Source organism: Monodelphis domestica, chromosome 8 (assembly GCF_027887165.1).
Source record: "Monodelphis domestica isolate mMonDom1 chromosome 8, mMonDom1.pri, whole genome shotgun sequence".
Lineage (NCBI taxonomy): Eukaryota > Metazoa > Chordata > Mammalia > Didelphimorphia > Didelphidae > Monodelphis > Monodelphis domestica.
The window spans coordinates 257,810,562-257,816,401 of record NC_077234.1 but is presented as its reverse complement, the minus strand read 5'-3'; the positions used below and the strand labels follow the sequence as shown (position 1 = coordinate 257,816,401).

The following is a 5,840-nucleotide window of genomic DNA, read 5'->3' as shown; positions in this document are numbered from 1 at the left end:
AACACCAACACTAACACCACCAACAACAAAACAACCAAGTTTATTGAGAGTAGGGAAATGATAAAGTCCTAAATCTACACAGCTATAGATCCTCCCACCAATCTATGCCCCCCTCATGCGGATGCTCTTCTTGTTTTCTCAAGACCTGCTATTCACTCCCTGATTTTATTGAGACCCAAAAAAGCTATCTAACTACCTATATACTTCAGATTGTCTTTAAAAGGCTGAGGATGCAGGACTCACAGATGTACTGAGTCCTTATCCAAAGCCTGGGTTGACTTCCTAGGTAAATCCAATGTCCCAAGTGACAACCCTTTGGTTTACCTTAATCAAGTTGTTTCTGATAGGTTAATCTCTGTACTTTAGGGAAAGCCAGGTCTCCTCCAAGGCAATTCTCCAACCAAGGAATTTCCTAATCTTTCCACATGATTAGTCTTTTCCTTTTTTTTTTTAATTTTAGACTTTTATTGCATTGCACCAAGGAACAGCAGGGTAGTTACACAATATTCTCTCTCATTTTCTGCTCTGAATATCTAAGGTATAACTTGCAAGTCCTTAAGAATATCTTATCACTGGATTGTAACAATAATTAGAATGCTGAATTTCTTACTAAGTGACTTCTACAAATGAAAACATTTAAAATAACTTTAAATGCATTGCAAGATAATTTAGCATATATTCTTAGTAAGTTTATTTATGCTTAAGAATTACAGTATATTAATTGTATGGAACTATTATGGGAAATTCCTAGGTCATGCAATATATAGGGCTAATATTCAAATGTTAAGGAAAAAAATCCAATTAACCTTATTTTTGCAAATATATCCATGTAATCTTCTACATGATATATGAAGAAACCTGTGAGGTTTTCCACAAGGTCACATATACAGTTTTCAGTCCTTCAAAAGCAATTGATCTCTACAGCTAATTTATAATTAGTATTTCAATAGAACCAAAATAAGCTACTATAAGCTCCTATAAACAAAAACTTCAAATAGGCTAAGGACATTCAATAATTAATACAATTATTCAGAGAATTATGGCTGTTTCTAGGGAGGACAAGTTCAAACCTGTCAATGCCAGAGGTAATCCTTTTATATTAATTTATATGTAACTTCATTTAATTTTGTTGTCTGAGCATAACATATGAAAAGTCTTTCCACAAATAAAAAAAGGAGAAACATTTTAAAAATAAGGAGTCTTTTTTTAAAGTAACTGATCATATTCCATAAGCTAATCTTGGAAACAGGTTCTTGTTGGACAGAATCCTTTCAATTTTGTGGCTTTTGCATGCACTTTACTGGGCTGAGTCTGCTGAACATGATCTTAGGAGCACACCAAAACATAAATCATGCCATATAGATAGTAAAAAAATGATAGTAAGTAAAAAGCTAATTTGCACCATCTTTCTTTCTGACAGTATGCTAGAATATCTGCATGCATGATGGTTGTAGGATCATCACTGGTCTACTCATATAACTCCAAATATGATAGGCCAAGAGTGGCATATTGAGACCCGTGTAAGCCATTCTGCTGCACAGAGAAGCATGACACAGAAGAAAGTGTGGATGAGATATTCTGGAAGTGCAAGAGGATTGAATGTATTACATTGGTCTATGAGATTCTTGTAATCAGTCTTCAGTTCATCAAATGTTATAATGTGCCAGATGGTGAAGAAGATGAACATGGCAGTTAGCAGCAGCACCAGCATGTAGCAGAAAACAGTGAACGCTAATGCCATGGCCCCACAAAGATCAAGATTAGTCTTTTCCAAGGGGTTGCCAGAGCAAAGATCCTCCTTACCAGCTCAGAGGAAAGCCAAATCAGGAGAGACTATTAAACCCAGTAAACTCCCAAGATCCTCCTCTCCTTCCAGAATCTTTTCCCAGGGTTTGTGTCTAAATTATCCTCCTTTCCTCTTAAAGTCAATCTGTACATTTTTCTCTATCCTTTATTCCTTATCCTTACAATAGTAATAACAGGACAGGAAGTTATCCAATATTAGAGTCTAACCAAGCCTGCATGAAAGTTTGGTAAGTAAACTATTTGAATAAATTTGGAAATCCAGGAAAACCAACACACACACATACACACACTAAAAAAAAAGCAACAAACTGTAAAAGATTTTTTAAAGCCTTTAAAATTTTATTTTAAAATTAGTGTTGATATCAATTGTACAAAAATTCAAGCCATTCTCCAATTGATAAATGGGCAAGGGACATGAATAGGCAATTTTCAGTCAAAAAAATCAAAACCATTAATAAGCACATGAAAAAGTGTTCTAAATCTCTTATAATAAGAGAGATGCAAATCAAAACAACTCTGAGGTATCACCTCACACCTAGCAGATTGGCTAACATGACAGCAAAAGGAAGTAATGAATGCTGGAGGAGATGTGGCAAAGTAGGGACATTAATACATTGCTGGTGGAGTTGTGAATTGATCCAACCATTCTGGAGGGCAGTTTGGAACTCTGCCCAAAGGTCGATTAAAGACTGTCTGCCCTTTGATCCAGCCATAGTACTGCTGGGTTTGTACCCCAAAGAGATAATAAGGAAAAAGACTTGTACAAGAATATTCATAGCTGCGCTCTTTGTGGTGGCAAAAAAAATTGGAAAATGAGGAGATGCCCTTCAATTGGGGAACGGCTGAACACACTGTGTTATCTGCTGGTGATGGAATACTATTGTGCTCAAAGGAATAATAAAGTGGAGGAATTCCATGTGAACTGGGACGATGTCCAGGAAGTAATGCAGAGTGAGAGGAGAAGAACCAAGAGAACATTGTACACAGTGACTGATACACTGTGGTAGAATCTAATATAATGGACTTCTCCATTATGGCAATGTATTGATCATGAACAATTTGGAGGGATCTATGAGAAAGAACACTATCCACATCCAGAGGAAAAGCTGGGAACAGAAGCACTGAAGAAAAACAATTGCTTGATTATGTGGGTTGAGGGGATATGATTGGGGATTGTAAAGGGTGAAATTATGGTTGAGACTGAAAACAATATAAATTTAAGAGGTCACCAAGGGAACTCCCAAATAATGAAATACCCAAGTCAGCTACCAAATTTTATGGTGATTTAATTGATATAGTAGGGAAGATTTTAAAAAGAAGGAGGAAGGGGCTAGTACTGGGCAGGAAGATAGGAGATCTAGAAAGTAAGGGTTTGAGTGTGAAGGAGGAATGAATCAATCTGACCTCCAAAGAGGCTTATCTAAGAGGCCCGAACCTGAAATCAGCTCCAGGGCACAACTCATCACCCAACACTCCAAGATGTTGGAACACTTAGCACACTGCCAGCCAGTCATCTCTCCAGGGAAAGAGAGAGAGGCAGAAAATGATGTGTCTTATATGGACATTTTTGCATCACTTTTCTGCATCTCATCTGTACCAATGAAGACTTAGTTTGACTTAGGACAGCCCAGAGGTCTGTCCTTTTAATACTCATAGCTGTTGAAGGCCATCTCCTCAGATAATTAAATCTTGACTTTGATGCAGACCTTTCAAAATATTATTAAACTGAGTAGAGTGGAGAATGTGGAGTTTCCAAGACCTGATTCTGTTATTCCAAGTATATCCATTGCTATTGATCAGGAAATAGCTAAATCAGATCTTCTAAAAAATGTTCTGATTAGGGTGGAATAGTTTTAAAATTCACAGGATGTAGACTCTAAATGAACATCCTAATGCAAACACTAACAACATGGAAATAGGTTCTGATCAAGGACACATGTAATACCCAATGAAATTGCACGTCAGCTGCAGGAAAGGTTGGGGGAGAGGAGGGAGGAAAATAATGTGATTCTTGTAACCAAGGAATAATGTTCTAAATTGACTAAATAAATTAATTTGAAAAAATAAAATAAACAGTACCTTCGAAAAAATTAAAAAATAAAATTTGTGTTGTTCTAAAAATCAGTTACTTATATATATATATATATATTATTAATAATGAAAATGGCAACATTATACCTATGTAGAATTTTCATTTAGGGATTTTGAAGCAACTTATAGACTAGTAGATATAATTCTGATGAACAGGAAAAAAAAAACTCCCAACTTTTCTCCCATTAGCATTTATATTGTGAATCCAACAGAATTTGGCTAGCTAATATAAGGATTGAACAGCAATTACAAGTTTTTGTGCTTCCATAGAGGCACATGAATGCACATCATGTTGCCCTGGAAACTGAAGTGCCTATAAACACATTTTCCTTCATTCAGATGTGACAGAAATGACAAACACTTTCTTTTACTCCATAGTTATGCAGAAATGTATATTCATCTTTGTATTGCCATGAAAAGAAAGACAAGTTTATATTAGATGGGATACACATAGTGAACAGGAATCATCTCATTGTATGAAAGTGAAAAAATATAAAGAGAAATGTCTGCTTTTTCTTTCTCTGATATACTGATGCAATTCATGAGAGGTTTAAGTTTTTTTTTTCTATAAAGATGTGAGCATGAAAACTACTTTTGGAAATAACAGCATATAAAATTTCCTTCAGACTTTAATAAATATTAGACATATAATATGATAAATGAATTAAATGTGACTTTTCAATATTTGAGTGACTTTTGACATAATTACCTTACTCCTGTAGTATTAAGGCTCATTAATCTTCCCCCTCCCAACTACATTTATTGAAAAAAATTTCCCACACATGATTCTCCTATTCCCTTACTACCCATATCATTGTAGGTTATTCAAAACTCCAGCATGGAAGGGATTTAGTGTGTTGAAAAATAATACCTCACTATAACAGAAGCCACAATCCATGGAATATTTAACTCAGAATGAATTAAAATGTTTTCAGTAACCCAAAAATATTATATTTCTAACTTCTAGTAGGGTAGAATCATCTGGTTTATGGAGACCATTATGGTAAATGGTGAGGAAAATATCAGTAAAGTAATCCACAAAATGGCCCAGCCTTTATATCTTTTTCAGGTGAAATCAATTCTAGCAAAAAAAAAATATCAATCACTGAGCTAAATACAAAAATTAAGTTAATCAAAATGAAAAAGAATGACTATGGGAAGAAAGGAAATGATGTTACACTGAAAGTATTGTAAGCATTAAAACAGGGGTTTTTACAAAATAAGAGAGCAGCTTTTAATAATTTAATTTTAATGACAATATAGTAGAGTTGCAAATTAACATTATCCCTTGGAGCCAGAGAAAAGAAAAGTTCTAGCAGATTTTAACAATTAATAATTTAGTTTAATTAAAATAGAAATAGTACAAGAATATAGTAAAGGAAGAAAAGATAGAAAAGAGGAAAGATAGATTACTAATCTTATATCATATAAATATACTTAAAATTCCTAACACTACCTAAAATTCCTAATAACTACCTCTAAATGTCTTCTGAGGACAGCTTCTTTTTGCCTGACAAACACCAAGCATATCTAAACTACACTACCTATAAATGATTAACTAACTAACTCCCTAAAATAATTGACCCCTATTTTACTACTTCAATCAGTTTTCTATAGCAGTCCAAACTGTCAGTAGCCAACTGACTGTAGATCCTTGTTTATAAGACAGACTTCCTGCTCTTAGATATCTGTATAAGTGGAAAATTTTCTACCTTTGGACTATGTTCCCAAGAACTACTTTCGTATCTCCCAGCATCCCTTTCCCTGGGTCCTCACATTTGCATTGTTACATGACTATTTATAACTTTCTGTGGCTCCTCCCTCTTCCTTTTCTTTATCAAGATCGAGGTTGAGCTAGGCAGGTTTTGAAGTGGGGCACTTCATAAAGTGAGTCCGGACACCCCAAAATTCAATTATTGAAACCATTATTTATTGATTAATAA

At 34.6% G+C, this 5,840-nt stretch overlaps 1 pseudogene; it reads right to left on the bottom strand.

Annotated features, from left to right (window-relative positions):
- Window positions 1-659: 659 nt before the first annotated feature.
- On the bottom strand, window positions 660-3,838 carry LOC130455919 (protein cornichon homolog 1-like; annotated as a pseudogene).
- Between the last annotated feature and the right edge of the window lie 2,002 nt (window positions 3,839-5,840).